Source organism: Crinia signifera, chromosome 11, assembly GCF_055691185.1.
Source record: "Crinia signifera chromosome 11, ASM5569118v1, whole genome shotgun sequence".
Taxonomy (NCBI): domain Eukaryota; kingdom Metazoa; phylum Chordata; class Amphibia; order Anura; family Myobatrachidae; genus Crinia; species Crinia signifera.
Window position 1 is genome coordinate 75741540 of NC_139227.1, and position 12873 is coordinate 75754412.

The 12873-nt window shown below is 50.1% G+C and overlaps 1 protein-coding gene across 1 annotated transcript in view; it reads right to left on the minus strand.

The window, feature by feature from the left end:
• Positions 1-12873, minus strand: part of LOC146045901 (uncharacterized) — a 162632-nt gene that overhangs the window by 78910 nt on the left and 70849 nt on the right. The window lies entirely within an intron of this gene.

Below are 12873 nucleotides of genomic sequence, written 5' to 3' on the forward strand. Positions count from 1 at the left end.
ATGCTCCACCCAAAGGGCGTTTCTAGTGCCATATATGGAGAGAGATTGTGAATGTGGCACCCAGAAGCGTGGGGGTGTACTGCTACATCTGAGAGGGATCTTTTAAAATGACTTATTTCCAAATGTAGATGACCCCAAAGCAGTTAGTAAGAGCTACTATACCTGGTAAAGTGCTGGGAAATGGTGCAGATGATTCAATGTGAAAGTATCTATCTCTCATTCCTTTTTTACTAAAAAATGTAACAGTATAATGTGGGCTAGGTGAAATGAGGGAGATTGGTAGACTAATGAGGGAGAGAGGGAGATTGCTGTTATTACAGGGAGTCTCCTGCAGAATGCAGGAGGGTCGGCAACTATGATTTAGATCGCTATGTAGACCACACACACACAGCGATATTCAGGCACTTTGGCCCTTATTCTGGTTGGTGCGGCCGGAGCCGCACACGGTGCTCCGGCCGCACAAACCAATCCCCGCCCACGAGACGGATCGCCACGGCCGTCCGTACACGGACGGCTGGCGATCCGCATAAAAATGGTGGAGGCGTACGCCTCCACCATGGTGGGAGCTGCCCCCTGCATTCGATGGTCGTCGACCATCGAAGGCAGGTCCGCACGCCCCAGCAGCTCCCGCAAGCTGAGACCACACGGACAATCGTCCGTGTGATAGCTTGTATGGGGGCTGAGAGCTGACATCCGGCGACGTCAGCTTTCCGCCCCCATGAGTTGCGTCATACCCTCATTACCATGCATACGCCCCGCGTTTGCATGGGAACGCCCATGAAACGCGGGGCGTACACATAGGGAAATGAGGGTATGAAGCCCCTCACGCCCCTATACGCCCCCTTTGCGGCGGACGAAATACGTCTGCGGCGAAGGGGGCTGCACATGCGCAGATTGACCTCTGCGCATGTGCAGACTAAAAACATCGGCGGTACGGCCGCACGCGGGCCGTACCGTCCGATGCAGAATAAGGGCCTTTGTGAGCATCAGTGAAATTATGTAAAGCACTCAGAAAATGCCTGAATATCATTCCGTGTGTAGGGCCCATAACACTGCATGTCATTAACACAGATAAAGGACCTTATTCCGATCCATTCGTATGGTTGTGTGCATTCTCACGGTGCCAATTATTTCACATTGCGCATTTCTGCGCATGTGCTGGGTGCGTGCAGCCACTGCGAACGGAGGCGTGTGGCGGCCCATTAGCGTATGGGAACACCCAGCATTCCATGGGCATTCCAATGAGAATGCTGGGCATTCTCATGCTAATGGGCCAATGACGTGGTTGCTGGGGGCAGCCAGGTGACATCACCGGATGCCAGCTGCCTGCCCACTTCCCTCCCAATGTGCACGCAGATCTAAGGTTGCTCTGAGCAACCTTAGATATGCCCGCATGTTGCACATCATTCGATGGTCAGCGATTATTGAATGATGTGAGTGTTACCCCATAGGCTGCAAAAGGATGTTTATGTAAACATCCATTCGCAGCTAGTGTGAACGTAGGTGACTTGTGAATGGTGGGCCGGCGTACCACCAATCGCAAGGCGAGATCCGGTTGACTCAAAAGGATGCAAATTCGCGTTCGTGTGAATCAACCAGAATACCCTCCCCCCCCCCAAAGAACAGACATGCCCAATCAGTTTCACCTTTTCATAATTCAGCCTGTGTCTCCTAACAAGCACCAACATTTAACAATCAATTATGGACATTACTGGATATCATATTCATATTATGAAATGGGAACATATCTGTGTGTCATAATATAAATAAGGGGTATAACGAAGTGACATATGAATTTGGGGCACATGTGATGCCTTTTGCTTTTCTTTTTTTAGATATCACTCATGTTTTCTGTTGATTTTAGGACACATGCAAAGTTATACCCCATTTTAGACATTCCAAAATCCCAGGTTTTTGCACATGAACACGCATCTACCTGTATGTCTGAAAGGGTCAACCCAGGTGTTAAAACACGGGTCTCCGACCATTGTTTTTAACCTGGGTTGCCAGGTGTTAAAACACGGGTCTCCGACCCTTGTTTTTAACCTGGGTTGAGGATCCAGGATTTACGACCCGGGTTGACCCTTTCAAACATACAGTAAGAAAAACCCAGGTTTTTCAGCAAAATACCAGGTAGAACTGCTTCAACCAGTAAATTGCTGCTGTAAGTGTGAAAGGGTGCAGGCGACACCCGGGAAAATTACCCAGCAGTCAAAATGCCGGGTAATTCCCAAGTAGTATGTCTAATACTGTGTTCTCACTGCAAGCGAGAAGTACACGGCTTTTACCCGGCATTAAAATGCCGGGGACTGCAACGACGGACCTCACTGCTAGGCAAATTCCAGGGTGAAGAGGTTCTACCCGGTAACTTGCCTTTTAACACGGGTTTTTATGCAGTGAGAACGGGTCAACCTGTGTCTGCATACCCGGATCTCAAAAAGAAGGGTTTTACCCGTGTATGTTATCCGGGGATGCGACCCGTTCACACTGTAAAAAAAACTGTGTTAAAAGGCAAATTTCCGGGTCAACATGCTAGACCCGGGAATTTGCCTGCAGTGAGAAGGGGGTTTAAAAGGGGTATTATTAACTGTACACTCATACTGTACATAGTATTATTACCAACACACATTATTCTAATTCCAGCAGAGGCACACACACACACACACATTTTAATTGTATAATGCTCATGTACATATATCATCAATTAATCCTTTGCTCACAGTGAAATACCTACATCCTACAGTCAGCTGTGCACAGGGACATGTCCTGGAGAGTCCAGGGGCAGCAGTGGCTGCGGGGAGGGGAAGAGGAGCACAGGAGAGGGAAAGTGACACAGGAGAGAGGGAGGGGACACAGAGCAGAATGGAGTTGGAAGAACAAGGAGGAGACAGCTAGGACATCTCTGGGTGGGAAGGGGAATAACAGTACACTGCCCTGATTGGCTGTTCTCCCTGTCTGACATCCTAATCATCCTGTCCTGGACTGACAGAAAGGCAGCTGATCCTATCAGAGCAGGGGGGCTGATCCCCACAGATAGCACATCCATTCCTGGCCAGCCACACCAGGGCTTCATCATTGGTGAATGGTCCTCCCCTCCATGCTAGCATTGGTGAATGGTCCTCCCCTTAGATAAAGCATGGCGCCATGCTCTAGTCCAGGGCTGGGCAAAACCGGCCCTCCAGATGTTAATGAACTACACATCCCAGCATGCCTTGCATCAGTTTCAGTATGGCCACATAGCAAAACCAATGCAAAGCATCCTGGGATGTGTAGTTCATTAACATCTGGAGGGCCGGTGTTGCCCAGCCCTGCTCTAGTCTGTACATCCTGCACCTAACATGTCATGTGTGAAACTGGATGGCCTTAATGTATGATGGGAAATTATGCAAATAAGACTCCAGCTACTGTCATATTCCTTGCAGGCCGTATATAACTATATTGGAGGCTGGACGCTGTGTGCATGGGATCTTCTTCATGTGTTATCCCTAGCCCAAATCCAGATGCACTGATTGCAGCTTATTCTGCAATGTGCAGGCAATATCCACTGATTCTGTGGGGCGATTACGCTAAGCTATTATGTTACTAACATTACTGCGATGTTCGGCTGCGCACATATTTGCCCACTATGATACCCATAACATAGCTAATTTTACTGCGTACATCTATGGAATGGCACTTTGCAGCCTTCACATTTAATTGAATTGGACTGGGCGGCAGCGGTGAGGAGGGGAAGAGAAGGAGCAGGGGGAGGGCGCCAGGTCAGAGGCGACATATTCGGCTGCTGTGCCCATCGCATTAACCCCCAGCAATAGCTTCCGCTATTGTTACACCCCTGGAATTGAGTATGTTGTGCGATCCGGCGGATAATCTCTGCTATCGGCAACATTGTCTAATGTGTATCCAGCTAATGTGATGCAATACTGAAGCATGCATCACAAGCTATTCCTAACAAGCCCAAAAACACAGCGGGTGACATTCTATGCTCTGCGATTTTCGTTATTTTGCGGTAATTAGACCACAAAATGGCGATATCGCATTTTCCCATTAAATCGTTGATTTAATGGGATGCGCATAGGGGCTGAAATCGCATATTTTGTGCGTTAAGGTCTGGTGAATAAAAATGCGAGATTAATTCGCATTTTTATCGCATCCAGATGTTTGCGCACAGAAAAGTATACAAGTCGCTTATTTAATGCTATGCGCATTTGCACATCGCATTTTTTAAGTGACTAATTTTCGCACTAATTTCAGACCTGGGTCTGTTAGGCGAATTAGCCAGAACCCTGCACAGATCGCAATGTTCCGTGCAGGGTTCTGCTGTAAAAAAAAAAACAAATGGTTAAATTAAAAAAAAAACGAGCGCGGGGTCCCCCGCCCGAGTCTAACCAGCCCCGGGCTCACTGAGCCGGTGCTGGTGACATAAAATCAGGGTCCCCGACAAATAGGGGTCCCCTTGATTTTATGAAACCAGCACCGGGCTCAAGGTCCGGCGCTGGTTCCCAAAATACGGGGGACAAAGTGACTAGGGGTCTCCCGTATTTTAAGAACCAGCACCGGACACAACCAGCCAGCAGGGTAATGCCACAGCCGGGGGGAGACTTTTTATACAAGTCCCCCCGGCCAAAGCATTAACCCCCTGGCTGGTCAGCATGGGCAGGGGTCCTGAGGAAGTGGGGACCCCCCCAATGAAGGGGTCCCCCCCCTCCAGGACTTACCAGCCCATGCTGATAGTCCGGGCTGTCCCTGATGCCCCTGGCCGGTGGGCATCGGGCTGATGCTTTGTGTAAAAAAAAGAATGTAAACTATTGTTTTACACTGGCGAACTATGAGTCCCAGCAAGCCTACCCCGCATGCTGGGACTTGGGGAACCACAAGTCCCAGCATGCGGGGCATTAAAGTGCCCGCTGGCACTTGTAGTTCTGCAGTGTAAAAAATAGTGCACAAAATCACACTGACACCCTGTAAAATAAAACTTTAATACACACAAAACACACACACACTGATACTTACCTACCTTGAGCCCGTAGGTCGGTCCCTGGATCCTGGATTCGTCCTCCGGGGCTCCAGGGCAGAAGAGTCCGGTTCCGGGGCCTTGGTCCTGGTTCCGGGGCTGGTCCTGGGGTTCCGGGGCTCCTGGCGTGAAGAATCCGGGGTCCGGGATCCGTGGTAGTCCAGAGGGGTACCTAAGGAGGGAAATCCAACTCACCTGCTCCCCGGCGGCGACCTCCGGTGACAGCGCTGCTCCCGACTGGTACCCGGCTTAAAGGAGTTTGTCCGGCGCTGAGATGTTTCCTCCTCGCCGTCTCTGAACAGAATCATTTCTCGGCCAATCAGGAGCCGAGAAAGTCGGCTCCTGATTGGCCAGAAATTATTCTGAATATAGACGCCGAGGGAGTAACATCTCAGCGCATCCAGAGCAGAGATGTTACTCCCTCGGCGTCTATATTCAGAATGATTTCTGGCCAATCAGGAGCCGACTTTCTCGGCTCCTGATTGGCCGAGAAATCATTCTGTTCAGAGACGGCGAGGAGGCAACATCTCAGCGCCGGACAAAGTCCTTTAAGCCGGGTACCAGTCGGGAGCAGCGCTGTCACCGGAGGTCGCCGCCGGGGAGCAGGTGAGTTGGATTTCCCTCCTTAGGTACCCCTCTGGACTACCACGGATCCCGGACCCCGGATTCTTCACGCCAGGAGCCCCGGAACCCCAGGACCAGCCCCGGAACCAGGACCAAGGCCCCGGAACCGGACTCTTCTGCCCTGGAGCCCCGGAGGAAGAATCCAGGATCCAGGGACCGACCTACGGGCTCAAGGTAGGTAAGTATCAGTGTGTGTGTGTTTTGTGTGTATTAAAGTTTTATTTTACAGGGTGTCAGTGTGATTTTGTGCACTATTTTTTACACTGCAGAACTACAAGTGCCAGCGGGCACTTTAATGCCCCGCATGCTGGGACTTGTGGTTCCCCAAGTCCCAGCATGCGGGGTAGGCTTGCTGGGACTCATAGTTCGCCAGTGTAAAACAATAGTTATCATTCTTTTTTTTACACAAAGCATCAGCTCCATGCCCACAGCCCAGGGGCATGGAGGACAGCCCCGGACTATCAGCATGGGCTGGTAAGTCCTGGAGGGGGGGACCCCTTCATTGGGGGGTCCCCACTTCCCCAGGACCCCTGCCCATGCTGACCAGCCAGGGGGTTAATGCTTTGGCCGGGGGGACTTGTATAAAAAGTCTCCCCCCGGCTGTGACATTACCCTGCTGGCTGGTTGTGTCCGGTGCTGGTTCTTAAAATACGGGGGACCCCTAGTCACTTTGTCCCCCGTATTTTGGGAACCAGCGCCGGACCTTGAGTCTGGTGCTGGTTTCATAAAATCAAGGGGACCCCTATTTGTCGGGGACCCTGATTTTATGTTACCAGCACCGGCTCAGTGAGCCCGGGGCTGGTTACACTCGGGCGGGGGACCCCGCGCTCGTTTTTCTTTTTATTTAACCATTTGTTTTATTTTTTACAGCAGAACCCTGCACGGAACATTGCGATCTGTGCAGGGTTCTGGCTAATTCGCCTAACAGACCCAGGTCTGAAACTAGTGCGAAAATTAGTCACTTAAATAATGCGATGTGCAAATGCGCATAGCATTAAATAAGCGACTTGTATACTTTTCTGTGCGCAAACATCTGGATGCGATAAAAATGCGAATTAATCTCGCATTTTTATTCACCAGACCTTAACGCACAAAATATGCGATTTCAGCCCCTATGCGCATCCCATTAAATCAACGATTTAATGGGAAAATGCGATATCGCCATTTTGTGGTCTAATTACCGCAAAATAACGATAATCGCACAGCATAGAATGTCACCCCTCATCTCTATGACAAGAATATACTCTGAGGGTTAATACATTAAAAAAGTGATCATAATATATAGAAAACATTACAGAACATGAACAAAAGTATAAACATAATATTGATATAACATTCAAAAAAGAAGAATAAATATAGCACTGGTATCCACAACTTTAATAATCCCCATTGAGAATGTCAGTGTTGTGGTAATGCAAAGAATGTTATCTGTTTTATGGCTGGCTGTGTTCTCCGGTAATTGAATGTTGTGCAATAAAGATAATCAGTAAATCGTTACAATCTTTCAATAGTGTCACCTAATTTCTTAAAATGTATACAAAGAGGATTTGGATACTAACTATCCAGAAAATATGGCAATTCGTAGTCGTATTGATGTGCTTTCAATCCGACTACGAATTGCCGTATTTTCGGGATAGTAAATGTCAAAAATAAGTGTATTTCTAAATACAAATACACCTATTTTTTTACAAATTTCCTTTAGTAAATTTCCCCCTAATTGTGCAGACCTAGTCTATACACGGCCGTAATGCACTAAAACCAAAATGGACGATTAACCCTTGCTATGCTGTACAGAAAAACTTTTATTGGGAAGCAGGAATTTTATTATACAGACCTGGTCTATCCATGACCATTCTAATTCATTCTTTCCTCCTTCAGCTCTGCCCTTGCTCTGGCCAAGGAATCCTACTTTAAGTCCCTCATCCTTTCCCAATCATCCAATCCCCGCAGGCTCTTCGCCACCTTCAACTCCTTGCTCTCCCCCCCTCCTTCAGCTCTTCCGTCCTCCATCGTAGCCGCTGATTTTGCTACCTACTTTTCAACCAAAATCTCCTCTCTCAGGACTGCCATCACTGCTTCCATGACCTCACCCTCTCCCTCCTCCCCTCCTACATCTCCACTCCCCTCCTTCCAACCCCTGTCCTCATTTTACCCCACCACTGCTGCTGAAGTCCACTCTATCCTTCAATCCGCTTCTCCCTCCACCTGCCCGCTTGATCCTATCCCCTCCAATATTATCCGTCGTCTCAGTCCATCAGTCTGCTCTCACCTGGCTCACCTATTTAATCTTTCCCTATCCTCTGGGATCTTCCCTTCCTCCTTCAAACATGCTCTTGTCTCCCCAATTCTCAAAAAAACAAATCTGGACCCCAACTCTCCATCCAACTACAGGCCCATCTCCCTCCTCCCTTTTGCCTCCAAACTCCTAGAACGTCTGACCTATAATCGTCTCCTAAGCCACCTTACTGCTAACTCCATTCTAGACCCCCTCCAATCCGGGTTCCGCCCTTTACATTCCACTGAAACTGCCCTGACCAAAGTCACTAACGATCTACTATCGGCTAAATCCAAAGGCCTCTTCTCTATCCTCATCCAGCTTGATCTGTCGGCTGCCTTTGACACTGTTGACCACCCTCTCCTGCTCAACACCCTCCGCTCCTTTGGCATCACTGGCACGGTCTTCTCCTGGTTCACCTCATACCTCTCCGATCGCTCCTTCTCCGTCTCCACTCCGAGCTCCTCCTCTCCTACTACCCCCCAGCCAGTCGGTGTTCCCCAAGGGTCAGTCCTTGGCCCTCTCCTCTTCTCCCTCTACACCACCTCTCTGGGCACCCTCATCAGCTCCTATGGTTTTCATTACCACCTTTACGCAACATCTCACGCATCAGACCATTCCTCTCCACTGACGCGACCAAAATTCTCATTCACTCTCTTGTCATCTCCCGCCTTGACTACTGCAACATCCTTCTCTCTGGGCTACCTCTCACCCGCCTCGCACCTCTCCAATCCATTCTTAACGCTGCTGCTAGGCTCATCTTCCTCTCCCGCCGCTCTACCTCCGCCTCCCCCCTCTGTTTATCTCTTCACTGGCTCCCCATTCCTTTCCGAGTTCTCTTTAAACTCCTCACCACCACCTACAAGGCTCTCTCCTCCTCCACAGCTCCCTACCTCTCTTCACTGATCTCTATCCACACTCCCTCCCGTCCTCTTCGCTCCATCGCTGACCGCCGACTGACCTCTCACCTAATCACCTCCTCCCACTCCCGTGTCCAAGATTTCTCTCGCGCTGCCCCCCTGCACTGGAACAACCTCCCGCCACCCATCAGGCTATCTGATTCCCTTACCTCCTTCAAGCGCTCCCTCAAAACCCACTTTTTTCGACTAGCCTATCCCTCCTCCTAACCTCTTTTGATCCTCCTATCCTGCCTCCGTTCCCCTCCGTTCCTACTTATCCTATTGTATTTCGTTCGTCCACCCACCTATTTTTAGTATGTTAACTCTTATGAGCAGGGCCCTCCTTCCTCACGTACTCACCCTACCTCATTACCTCACCTGTGCTCCTGTCCTGTTCTTCCCTTCCTCTACTTCATCTTCGGTCTCCTTGACAATTTTGACACCTACTTCTGAACTGATGCTGATTTTAGTTCTACCAGCTATACCCCTATTTATACTGTATCTTTCTACACACCCTGTACGTTACCTTGTAATTTGTTTTTTTTTTGTTTGCTATGTACGGCGCTGCGGACACTTTGTGGCGCCTTATAAATAAACGTACTACTACTATACTTAATTGGTGTACTAACTAAAGATGGCCGATTAACCCTTGTTGTGCTGTAAAGAATTTTACTGTGTAACAGGGCAGATATTAAACGAAACATCAAAAGGAAGGAGTTCAAGCTTAATAAATGACAATATTTATAGAATTAATTAGGTACAATTAGGTGGCTGGATTAGTCAATTTAATCTAGATTATACAGGACAATCGAGGTTTTATTTATTTAAGAAGAGAAACCATAACGACCTGACTATGCTGTGACCTTACTACACATAACAAAAAGGTGTGGTGCTTAGGATGGACATTTCAATTTTACTTTTGTGGCTAGAACAATTATTTATTTTAAATAGAAACTGTACGGTGTAAGGTGCAGTGTACGTAGGCTGGGTACAATGACATAGGAGCAGCTCATTGTACGTATGTGTGAGACAGTAGAGTAAGACACAGCAGGGAGGAGAAGGAGGAGGGACGGAGAGAACAGCCCAGCAACTTGCGGAGCTTGGCAGCAATGAGGCTCAGGAGCCAGAGAGGAGATGCGGGGCACCGGTCTGATCACCACAGGTTTCCCCTGGTGAGTCAGGCTGCTGTATAACAGAGTTATACTTACTGCAGCTTCCGCTCCTGATACTCGTGCTCCCCGCTCACATTCCACAGTCCGCTGCCGCTTCCAAGCTCCCGCCCATTCTCCTGCTGCAGCACCACGGCCAGCGCTACCCACACAGCCCCGCGGTGGCCGTCATAATGACGTCACAACCCCACGCATTCAGGCCCCGCCCCCGCAACATCGCGTTCGCGCATGCGCACTCAGGTTTTTTGGTACTTGTGGAGTATCACGGCTCCCCCGATGGGCATCGCATGCTAAAAAATCGCATTGCATCGCATACGATGCGATCACATGCGATGCGATCACATGCGTTTCTGCACTGAAATGCATTCAAATGCATTGAAATGTGCAGCAAACATGTTAAATGCCCACAAATGTCATTTTTTAGAGTGTACCACCCCCACTATCAACGCGAACCCGAAGCGTGGCGAGCATAGCGAGCCCACGAGGGGTGGCGGTACGCGTCCTACGACCTTTTCATACCCCCACTATCCACGTCGGCGTGGAGTTGAGAATAGAATAGTGTGGCGAGCGCAGCGAGCCACCGAGCCCGAAGCGTGGCAAACGCAGCGCGCCCCGCGAGGGGACGCGGATACCTTCACAGGTATCCGCGTCCCCTCGCGGGCTTCACAGGTGTCCGCGTCCCCTCGCCACGCTTCGGGCTCGGTGGCTCGCTGCGCTCGCCACACTATTCTATTCTCAACTCCACGCCGACGTGGATAGTGGGGGTATGAAAAGGTCATAGGACGCGTACCGCCGCCCCTCGCGGGCTCGCTACGCCCGCCGCGCTTCGGGTTTGTGTTGATAGTGGGGGTGGGACACTCCAAAAAACATTTGGGGGCATTTAACATGTTTGCTGCACATTTCTATGCATTTGGATGCATTTCAGTGCAAAAACGCATGCAATCGCATCACATGCGATTTGATTGCATGCAATGCGATTGTATGCGATTTTTGCTAAAAATAGCTCAAAAACTGTAAAAATCGCATCCCATCGCATGCCATCTCATGCCACTACATTTGGCATGCGATGGCATGCGATGGGAGCCGTGATACTCCACAAGTACCGTTGTTTTTTTTGCAAAGGGGACAAAAAACCGGGAGGAACCAAGGGATTTGCGGGGGGCGGGAGAAGGATTGAAAAAGCGGGAGACTCCCGCTAAATGCAGGAGGGTAGGCAAGTATGTGTTGGGCCAGGCAAAATACACTTGGGTCATCTGTAAGTGGCCCCCCTCTGATGATTTTAGGTGTCAAATGTGTGTCCCAATACTCATTAACCCTCGCAAGAGGGATTTTTCTGAATAAGAAGCTGGAGCTTGAATAAGAAGTGAATAAGAAGCCAACTTCAGCCTCGTCAACTTAAATCTGTGTGGGAAGGGGGATATATAGCCTTTGAGTAAAAAGAAATATAAAAATATATGATACAGCCAGTACAGGCTATGGCGAGGGAGCCAGTGACAGGGACTATAGAGAGGTAGGGCAGGGGGAGCAGAGGCGGTCCTGCAGCGATGCATAACCCACAGCAGAGAGTGCCGGCACCGGGAAGGGTGATCCCTGGAGAGGACAAGGGCCTGTGCAGTGCTGTGAGCTGCTGACCTGTAAGGAGCGGAGGCTGCGCAGCTGTGTGACCAGGAATGGCGCCAGGAGTGCCAGGCTCCTCCAAGTCCCCTACTGCTGCCGGCCAGCCGCCAGAGGGAAGGGATTGGGATTGGGAACCGCGCTGCCCCCACTAGCTGCCAACCACAGGAGGAGCCCCAAACCCGGAGAGAACAATGATGTTGTGTGCTGCCGAGGTGTCCTACATAGTGCCTGCCCGTGGAGGAGCTGAGAGATTAAAGACTAGAACCTCAAGGAAGAAGGTGCTGAGGGGGTAAATTACCTAGGAGCACACCCAGCCGGAGGATTCCCCCGGGGTTGCTCCGAAGAAGATAGAGGACGCAGCAAGTGGAGACCAAGGCGCGCAGGCACCGCGGAGGACACCCTCTCTCGAGGAACCAGAAGTGTGGAGGACACGCAAAGGACCCCTAGCTGGAGAGACCTGTGGAAGCCCCCTCAGTGGTGCGGAGCTGCCCTGTGAGATGCCTGCCTGAAAGTGAGCTTTGAACACGATGCAACATCAAGGACAAGAGCCGCTCAGAGGACAGGGGACAGCCCAGCGGAGGAGAGGACAGAGGAAGATCCCCAGCCTGATAGAAGCCGGGGGTGGACGCAGAGGCCGACCCAGAACAGCACGACAGGCGGAGCCGAGGACGACCCAGCACCTCCTGCTGCAGGTCAGGAGCCGAAGACACAACTAGCAGAGAAGTAACTGTCACTGATTTACAGAAGAGGAACTATCTGGGATAATTAAAAAGTTCTGTAACACAATGCAGTAATTGTAATTGAAGGGGATCTATACCTACCTAGCAGAGGAGCAGCCACAGTCATTACACCGCACTTGCAAACTTCATGTTAGGCCCCATACACACCAGAAAGATCAGGATCGTCTAACGATCGACTAACGATTTAACGTGCACTTCCCTGGAGCGCTCTCCCGCGGCCTACTCACGATGTGCTAACGATCGTGTTTCTTTTGCAAACGATGTAATTACGATGTAGATACGATACGATACGATATGACGTCGCTCCCGACGGTCGTACGACCATCGGATGTGCGGATCGTGAGTACATCGTGTGTGCACTGGCCATGGTCGTTTATGACATGTAATTAAAGGGGCTGGGCTAGCAGAGGGGGGACAAAGACCAGTAGCCATTTTAAAGGACCTCATTTCTGCTTTGTGACTAGTGAGGCTTGGTGTATACCTGCTGAACGCTGCACATTGTTATTTTGGTCTGCTTTGTTTTTGCCTGGCATTACAA